Genomic DNA, 9,994 nt, shown 5'->3' with positions numbered 1-9,994 from the left:
GCCATTGTTGACGACATCCAAGATTGAGCCATAGTGCACAGTGCATGGTCAGTATAGGAGGACAGGCAATGCAGGCAATGTTATGGGTGTGCGATGCATGGCACGCGGGTTGTGGAATGTGGGTGTGCGGCACATGGCATGCGGGTAATGGCATGTGGGTGCGAGGCACCATTGCATGGCACTATGGCATAGGCAGCAAGCATAAGCTACAACCATGGGCAGCAGTTAGCAAAGGTACGAGCATCGGATGCAGGCAGGCAGGGCAAACAGGGCACAAGCATGGGCAGCAGGAAGGTAGACCAAAGGTGCCCGGGTATGGGCAACAGCTAGTGCTCTCATGTGTGTGAGCTGGCCTACTGGCTAGTGCGCGCAGGTGTGCAATGGGGCCTGGGCACATGGGCATGGGGGCACGGGCCTGGCACTGGGGGTGCGGGCACATGAGTGTGTGGGCCTGGCTGGGAGGGGCACAGAATAACTAGCACCATATGCTGCAGTCATAGGTAGCAGCCATGTGCTATGGCCATGGGTAGCAGCCATGGGCAGTGGGCAAGTGTGCGGGCTAGCCTGCGGGCCAATGCGCACAATCATGGATATTTTCAGTGATGATCACGGGGAGTGTTTTCAGGTTATTTGGATAGGTAGGGGATGAATTTTAAGTTGTTTGGGGTAGGTAGGGGATGAATTTTAAGTTGTTTGGGGTAGGTAGGGGATGAATTTTAAGGTATTTGGGGTAGGTAGGGGATATTTTTAGGTTTCCAACAGGCTTGCCAGGGTACGTGGTATACATACCAAAAAATGTGATTTTTTGGGGATGATCTGATTTGATGTGCTATTTATCATTTGAATCGTATTTTCGAGCACTAATGTGAGAGTAGTGGCTGGAGATGGATGGGCTATGTGTCCTTGTCCTCTCTCCTCTCTCTCTCTTCACCTTCAGAGTGAGGGGAGGGGTTCGAGTCATGCGTGCTTCGCTTCTGGGCCCCGCACCACCATATCGTTGCTTGGAGATATATGGAGGCTTATTTCGTAAGAGTGTAAAATTCATCATTTGAGACAGAGATTTTGATGATGGTCCAATTTGGGGATCAGGATCATGCAAATGGGGTTTGGAGTCACCACCTAAGGTTATGGGCCTAGGACAAGGGGGTGGGCTCGATTCTTGAGAAAATGGCCCTAAATTTGGTCTGGTCTAGAGATTTAGGGTAAGTGTCAAGTTACAGAGTTGGGAAGGTGCTAAGCACCCAATCTGCCCAGTTCAACCAGTCTTTTTACTAGATGCTTGAGAACAAACATTTTCCACAATTATTACTATTCCATATGTATGGCTAAGTTATCACACATATATACAATAATTGAATTCAAACTATTATATACACTAAAACAATTCTTATTAGATATCTACATTATTCTTAAATTAGGAGAGAGATTATACCTGAATTTGACCCCTGTTTTGGATCAAGAGATGTGGGCACCCGATTGGTACTAACTCGGACTGTCTTTCATGTTCTCCCGGCTCAAGGGAAGATGGTCTTGACCTCCAACTTCCTTTCTTGAGAGATACTGATTGTGATGGTATCCGGATAGAGTTCCGACTAGGAACAGTCGCTTTTGGATTTGGATTTGGACAGAGCTTCAGCTAGGGAAGGCTATTTCCATATTTGAATTTTGATAGAGCTTCAGCTAGGGAAAGTTATTTCTTAGCTTGGGATGAGGTGGGACTCTGGCAGAGCTCCCGCTAGGAATGGCTATTTTTGAAAATATTTCAGTGACACTCGGACAGAGATTCGGCTAGGAAAGGCTATTTCTGGGCTTAGGATGAGGTGGCACTCTAGCAAAGCTTCTGCTAGGGATAGGCTAAGGGAGGGAGGGCTAGGCTAAGGTGGCACTTCAACAAAGCTTCCACTGGGAATGGCTATTTCTAGAAATATTTCAGAGACACTCGGATAGAGGTTCAGCTAGGGAAGCCATTTCTGGGTTTGGGATGAGGTGGAACTCTGGTAGAGCTTCCGTTAGGAATAGGCTAAGGGAGGGCTAGGTTGAGGTGGCACTTCGATAGAGCTTCCGGTGGGATAAGCTAAGGGAGGGCTAGGCTAAGGTGGCACTTCGGTAGAGCTTCTGCTGGGAATGGCTATTTCTGAAAATATTCCAGGGACATTCGGATAGAGATTCATCTAGGAAAGGCTATTTCTGAAAACAAACGGGTTGACCTAAGAATGAATTGAAGAACTCTAAAGTCCCGAAGAACACTTTGAAGATCTGAATAGAGTTTCAGATCTTAACAAAGTTCTCTTCGTAGACTCGAAGAACCTAAAAAAGGGAGGTTTTCTATCTCAAGAACACTCAAGAATGCTCAAGAACACTTAAGAACACTCAAGGGAGGTGGCTCAAGAACATACTGTTTTTGGCTAAAAACTGGATTTAACTAAGAATTTGGATTGAAGATCTTCAAGATCCCGAAGAACACTTTGAAGATCCGAATGAGTTTTTGGATCTTGACAAAGATCGCTCCGAAGATCAGAAGAAAATCAAGGGGGGTGAAAATTTTCACTTTGAAAGGGGATTCTGGTCTAGTGGTGTATTTTTTCTAAGGGTGGGAGGTATTTATAGTTTTTATTCAACCAAATAGGAGAAGGGGAACCCCTTTATCCAGTAGATGAAAGGGGGGCTCTTTCCTAAAGTGAAGAGATAGGATTTTTTTCCAATGGGTAAAGGGGGGTTGAAGGCAAAAATGGGTGGGGAGGGCTTTTGTCCAGTGGTAAAAAGGGGGTTTTCAGCAAAAATGGGAGTAAAGAGAAACTTTAGCTAGAAAAAGGTGATTTTTGAAAAAGCGAGAGGAGAGAGAAAGTTTAACCAAAAAAGGTACTTTTCAAAAAAGTGAGGAGAGAGAAGGTTTAGTCGGAAAAGATAGTTTTCAAAAAGCAAGAGGTGAGAGACAGTTTAGGCAATGGGTGCAGGGGATGTCATGAGTGCGAGAATGCATGGGTGTGTGGGCAATGTGCACAGTGGGTATGTGCATGCACGGGTGTGCTAGCCATGTGCACGGTGTGCAGGCAATGTGCAAGGTGTGTGGGCCATGTGCACGGTGTGTGAGCATAGAGTGCACGGTGTGTGAGCACAGAGTCCATGGTGTGAGGTAGGGGTGCACACAGTGTGTGGCCCCTACCGGCTATAGTGTGCTGTAGGCCCATGCATAATGTTAGGCAGGGGTGTGCGGGCTTGGCTGGGCTGGCTGGTTGGCTTAGCTAGCTGGTTGGGTGACCGGTGTGTGCGACATACACGTGAAAAAATGTGATTTTCCAGGGAAGGTTACAGGAGATCTGTCCATCCAATTTTGATGTACCATATATCATCAAAATCGTATTTCTGAGCACTATCCATCTGTACGATCATCTTGATCAGATTCCTTCGTATATAAAAAGCCAAAATCGGACCTCTTCCCTCCCGCGTGGGGATTTCTAGGGTTTTAGACCTAAGAGTGTTTCAAGGTTATCTGGGTAGGTAGGAGATGAATTTTAAGGTGTTTGGGTTAGGTGAGGGATTTTTTTAGGTTTTAAGCGGGACTGTCTATGTGCATGACATATATGTGGAAAGGTATGATATTTTGGGGATGATTTCCAGAGATCCGTCGACCCATTTTTGAAGTATCATATATCATTGGAATCATGTTTTCGAGCACTATTTATCTGCATGGTCATCTTGATCAGATTCCTTCATATATAAAAAGTCAAGATTAGACTTTCCTCTCTCCCATACAGGGATTTCCAGGGTTTTGGGTAGGGGAATGTTTCCATCAGTATCTCTGTCATTCGGAAGTCAGAAGTTGCATCCAAGATTCGTATTTCATCATAACTAGTGGAGGGTGACAAAATTAGGTGTCTACAGAATTTCCCTCTTTGGCTGAGGCTTATGCTAATGGCCGAAGGGAAAAGAAAAAAACAACCACATTTTGTCTTTAGAGCATATACTGCCGTCATCTTGCTCAATTATGACGAAGTTTAAAAAAATGCAACAGATAATATCTCTAAAGTTTTAGGACTTACCTGGGCTGCCAATTGGGGAAAGGAATTCGTTGCTCTTCCAATCCTGTAAAAAGTTAGTACTTTGATCTCGATTCTTCCTTAGATGGGCTTCGTATATACCAGTTTAGGGAAATATGGTTTCTAGGCTGGGTCTAGAATATCTGGGACCGATGGTTACAAGAGAGAAATTCATTTTTCTTCCAATCTTGCAACAAGTAAAAAATGTTTGATGCTTGGATTTTCCTTAGCTGGGCTTCACATGTGCCAGGTCAGGGATTTGATCTATGAGATCGGGCCACTTGGATCCGACTCAAAGAGAAAGGGCCTCCTGGGGCCGAGTTAACAACATTGGGCCACCTGGGCTTCTTGTTTTGTATTTTTTTTGCTTTTTGCTGCTTCTTTTCTTTTATTATTTATTTATTATTTCCATTAGCATGAGGGGAAGGAACCGCCCACCTTGGCCTCCTACAACCACCCAAACATGGTTCAGTCCTGGTATAGGACGCTCTCTTGTAGGGTGAAGGAGATGGTTGATGATACCTATCTGTGCCTTCTGGCCCTTGTAGAGACCCGAAAGTTTAATTTGGTATTGGTGGGGGCCCTAATGGAGTGGTGGTGGCCGAGTACTCACACTTTCCACCTTCCTGTTGACAAGATCACCATTGCGCTTATATGCTTCTATGCCTTGATAGGCATTCCATTTGGGAGTAGAACCATGACCCTACCAGTAGGATTCCTGACTATCAGGGAGTTCTTAGATCTGACCAGTATCACCATTAAAACTGGCCAGCCATGCATCCGCCTAGGGGAGATTAGTGCCCGATGGTGGAAAGTTGGATTAGGGGAGAATCCAGGCAACATGTCTCAGATAACACATTCCTTCCTGCTATTTACCGTGGGCCAGTGCTTCTTCAGTGACCTTCAAGGGGGACTAGATATTTGCCTGGTGTTCGTCCTTAAAGATCTTTGCCTAGTAGATACCTAGGATTGGGGAGGGGCCACCTATGCATATCTCCTGCGGTCCCTAGACCTACTGTCTTATGAGGATAGGGGCCTCAAGGGGGTAGGCTATATCATCTAGGTAACTTTCCTTCTCCTATCTATTTTCTTTCAGTCATTTGGTCTGCACTTTCTTACTTTGATTTCTTGAAACAACCCTAGTGTTTATAGCATCTGGGAACCATAGCCCCCAAACTGAGAGATCCTGAGACATTCTTCTTCCCCCTGGCCACAAAATGGGGAGATAACCAGGTGGTCTAGGCCCGACACCATCCTCAGGGGACCACTGCTCATTCTCTTTTGAATGATCTCATTGAGGTATGCCATGCCTGATATTGAAATTCTATTCACCTGATACTGTACTTACCCTTCCTTGGTTTTGCAGGCTACTTGGAGACCATTCTATGACCTTGTGTTTTCGGATTCTGAGAGAGTCAACTGGGTTCAGTCAATTACCTGAGAATCGAGTCCTTTTCTAGGGCCTGTGGGGCCATGCCTGGTACTTGAGAGAGAGGGTAGTACCTCAGTGGTTAGACATCGATCCACATCGTTCTCCTGCTCTTCCTCCACCACTATGCATTGTTCAGAGATTGTCCCTGTAGATGAGATGAAGTACTTGGCTAACGGAGTATGGGAGGATTCCTTTCTTGATCTGGATAGGGACTAAGGAGCCTTCCTGGAGGAGGAGACAGTGTGAACCCCTCTTGGTCCCAATGGTCCAGTTGTATGTTTCCCCTTCTTGAGTATTTTCTACAGATTCTTCCTTGTTTTATTCTTGACTATTGTTCTTTCAGTGGAGAGTGAGACGTGTAGATCCTTCTGCTATTCGGTCGCATGCCAGTACTACTAATCCCTCATAAGTAGGGCCCTCTACAGTGTTGGTAGGTCTCTCAGAGTTGCTAAAGTCCCCTTTCGTAGCTTCCCTGCCTGGACCTATTCCAATGCGGCCGACCCCAGTCTCCCTCATCTTCTTGAGCCAAACATAGATGTAGATGCTTCCCTTGGGCTGCCTATTCCTTATGATTATATGAGTATCTAATCATTTCTCAATTAACGCCTGACTTTCTTTGGCTGATATGCTCTTTCTAGGTGTCCTCAGAGGTGTATGCTAAGATTAGGAGGATATACTATGGCCTGTGCGAGGTGATAGTTATGAAAGGCAGATAGCCCGATAGGGTGCACTGATTGAAGACCTGACCCAGAGTCTGAAGCATATTGGAGTAGCATCTATGGACTCCTCGGTGCTTCATGAGGATGGTTCAGAGTACAGTTCAGATGATGGCTTCTGACCCACAGGGATTTGTTCCTGTATTTTCTGCAAACACAAACATATGGATTTTTTCTTTTTCCCTCCCCTTGTTTGTTCATTATTTTATTTCAGCATCTCTATGAAAACTTAATTTTGGCACAAAGAAAATCTTTCTTTTGCTCTTTTTTTTTTGCTTGCAATGCTTAGGCACAATCAATTCCATAACTCAAGTCATAATTAGAATAATCGAGATAACACGAAAACCCACATACTTCCTCATTCCATTACCAAGTGAATTACATGAAAAGGGGGACCACTTTCCTACCACAGATGAGATAGGTGAATAACAAGTTGGGGAGACAATTCTTAAGGTGGGTGAAAGTTCACTAACTCTTCTAGGTCCTTCTCCTCGAGCCTGTATTGTCGGCTGATGTACATAGGCAAATAAAAGGATGTGTGTGTCAATCCCATCAATCTGACATAGTTGTGGTCAGGGGTCTTCATAAAAAAATCTTCTTGTGGCTTCCTTGGGCACCTCCATGTGATATCCTGCCACAGTCCTTTCCTACAAGTACTTCTTTTAATCAGTGATAAGGTCGAATTTTGGAACTTTTCTCTTAACTTGGTAACAAAAAACTTCGAGTGGGCTTCTCCTTAATAGTATGGTGATCTTCAGTTTCTCGAGGAGCCAAATCTGAAAAATATAGGACTTCCTTGCTAATGATTCAAATAGACCTTTACCACTGTTGCATTAAGCTCTTCTTTTTTTCTTGATTGACTAAAAGTGGAGAACAAACTAGCCTTGATAAACTGATGCCGGGTGGTGACTTTCTTTTCAGGGGATAGAATCTTGGATAAGAATGGATGGACCATAGGTGAATGATATATACCTAATGGCCTTGCATGCCAAATGGCGATTCTTGGGGGATAGAATCCTGGGTAAGAAGTGACAGACCAATGGGTGGATGACAGATACCTAATGGCCTTTTATACCAAATGGGAATTCTTGGGGGACACAAAATATGATGATCTTTTAAGGTACTTTGTATCAATCAATGAATCGATTTATTGCTTTTAGATGGTTGAGACCACACATGCATATGTCAAGTTGCCTATGTATCCCTCAAAAGGAATCAGGTCTGACGTAGTTCAGGCCATTCATCCTTTTAGACATAATATTTCTTGAGCTGATCCATATTAACTAGTATGGGTATTTCTTCGCCATTGTAGTCTACGAGTTTCATAGCTTTTCCTAGTAGAATTTCTTTGACAATGAATGAGCCGCTTCAATTGGGCCTGAATTTTCCTCTTGTGTCATGAATTGGGGCTCTTTGTTCTCAAAGAACAAGTTTGGCTTCTTCTATGTGATGGGGCTTCACATTCTTTTTAAAGGCCCTAGCCATTCTCAATTGATATTTTTTTAGATTATCTATGGCTTTCACCCACTCTCCTTTATCGAGAAAGTTGAGCTCATCGTGTTTGGTCTTCACCCACTCTCCTTCAGGTAGCTGACTATCAAGAATCACCCTTAGGAATGGTATCAGGATTTTCACGGGTATAACCACCTCAACCCCATACACCAAAGAGAAAGGAATTGCCCCTTTTGAATATCATACAAAAGTCTGGTATGCCCATAAGGCAAGGTGTTACTTATCAGCCCAATCGTTGTATGTTTCTACCATTTTTTGCAAAATGACTTTGATATTCTTGTTAGCTGCTTCTACTGCCTCATTGGTCTATAGCCTGCAAGTGGTAGAGTGATGCCTTCTGATACTGAATTTTATGCAGATTTTGTCGGTCTTACCCCAAAATGGGATCCCTAATCTGATATCAATTCTTGAGGTACTCCATATTAGGAAATGATGTTTTCCTTGATGAACTTAGCTACCTTAGCAGATGTGAGGACTGCATAGGACTAAGCTTCTATCCACTTGGTGAAATAATCAATGACTACCAGGATGAACTTGTGGCTATGGATGCCTTAAGGTTGACTTTTTCAATGATTTCTGTGCCCCAAGTTGATAATGGCCAAGGTGAACTGAGCGAATGCAACTCTATTGGCGGGATATGTATGATGTTAGCAAATATTTGACACTTGTGACATTTCTTGATGTTGTTCATTCAATCTACTTCCATTGTGTTCCAATAATATCCTAGCCTGAGAATCTTCTTAGATAACATCTTGGCATTCATGTGGGGTCCACAAAGACCTTGATGAATTTCTTCCATGATAGTTGTAGCTTGTTCCTCATCTACACACAACAACTGTATTCTACTATAGGATCTTTTGTATAACAGATCCTCTTGGAGAATAAACTGGGTGGCATTTCTTCCCAGAAACTTCTTCTCTCTGTCAGTTGCTTCAATTAGATACTTCCTTTCCTTGATGAAATCCACTATGTGAGCGAACCGAGACCGACCATCTACAGTGAGAGAGTTCACTGAATTCTGATAAATGGGCTTGCTTCTTTGTTCTACCAAGAATGGTCAGACTCTAGCCATAGGATTACACTCTACCATAGAAGCCAAGGTTGCAAGGGCATCAGTAAACTTGTTATTATCCCTCTAGAAGTATTCAAATGAAATCTTCTCAAAGTGTTCAATCACCTCTTCCAGATGCTCTTGATATGGCTTCAGCTTCTCATCTCTAGTTTTCCACTTTCCCTGTGTTTGACAGATGACAATGGATGAATCACCGTAAACCTTCATCCTTTTCACCCAAATAGTTAAAGCAGTTTCAAGCCCCAAAGCATAAGCATCATACTCAGCAATGTTGTTGGTACAGGGGAAGTTGAGGTGGAATGACGAAGGTAAATAAAGACCATCAGGAATGACAATCAATACTCTTGCACCACATCCCTTCTGATTGGCTGCTCCATCAAAGAATAACAGCCATTCATTAACTGTATCTTCTTCCTCTACAGTTGCGATTCCTTTATCGAGAAAGGCATCAACCAAGGACCTTCCATCTTTTGTGGGGTGAGCAGCTAAATGATTAGCTATGACCTAGACCCTGAGAGATTTCTGAGTAACATAGGTGATGTCAAAATTTGATAGCAAAAGTAACCAACGGGCCATCCTTCCTGTTAAGGCCGATTTCTCGAAGAGATATTTGATGGGATCCATCTTTAAGATCAAATGCACCGGATAGGAAACCATATTGTGTTGTAACCTTTTAGTTGCCCAAATCAACGCAGCACAAGTTCTTTTCAAAGATGTGTACCAGGTCTCATATTCCAGAAACTTCTTGCTGAGGTAATATATTGTGTGCTTTGCCCCCTTTTCCGTTTCCTTCTGTGTTAGCAAAGAGCCCATGGAATATTCTCCCACAGACAGGTACAACAGAAGTGGTTCTCCTTTCACTGGTGGTGTCAATACTAATGGGTTCATAAGGTACTCCTTGATCTTGTCAAAGGCTTCCTGGCATTGGTCATTCCATTCTGTGGGCTGATCCTTCTTTAGTAGCTTGAAAATAGGTTCACAGATTGTAGTCAACTGAGCTATAAATCTGCTAATATATTGGATATGACCCAGAAATCCTCGTATTTGCTTCTTAGTCCAAGGCGTGGGCATTTCCTAAATTGCCTTGATCTTAATAAGGTCGACTTCAATGCCTCTTTCACTCACCAAGAAGCCTAACAACTTTCCTGCCGTTGCCCTAAATACACACTTCTGAGGGTTCAACTTCAGCTGATACTTTTTTATTCTTTCAAAAAATATCCTTAGT

This window comes from Macadamia integrifolia, chromosome 4, assembly GCF_013358625.1.
Source record: "Macadamia integrifolia cultivar HAES 741 chromosome 4, SCU_Mint_v3, whole genome shotgun sequence".
NCBI lineage: Eukaryota > Viridiplantae > Streptophyta > Magnoliopsida > Proteales > Proteaceae > Macadamia > Macadamia integrifolia.
This window is presented reverse-complemented; position numbering follows the sequence as displayed.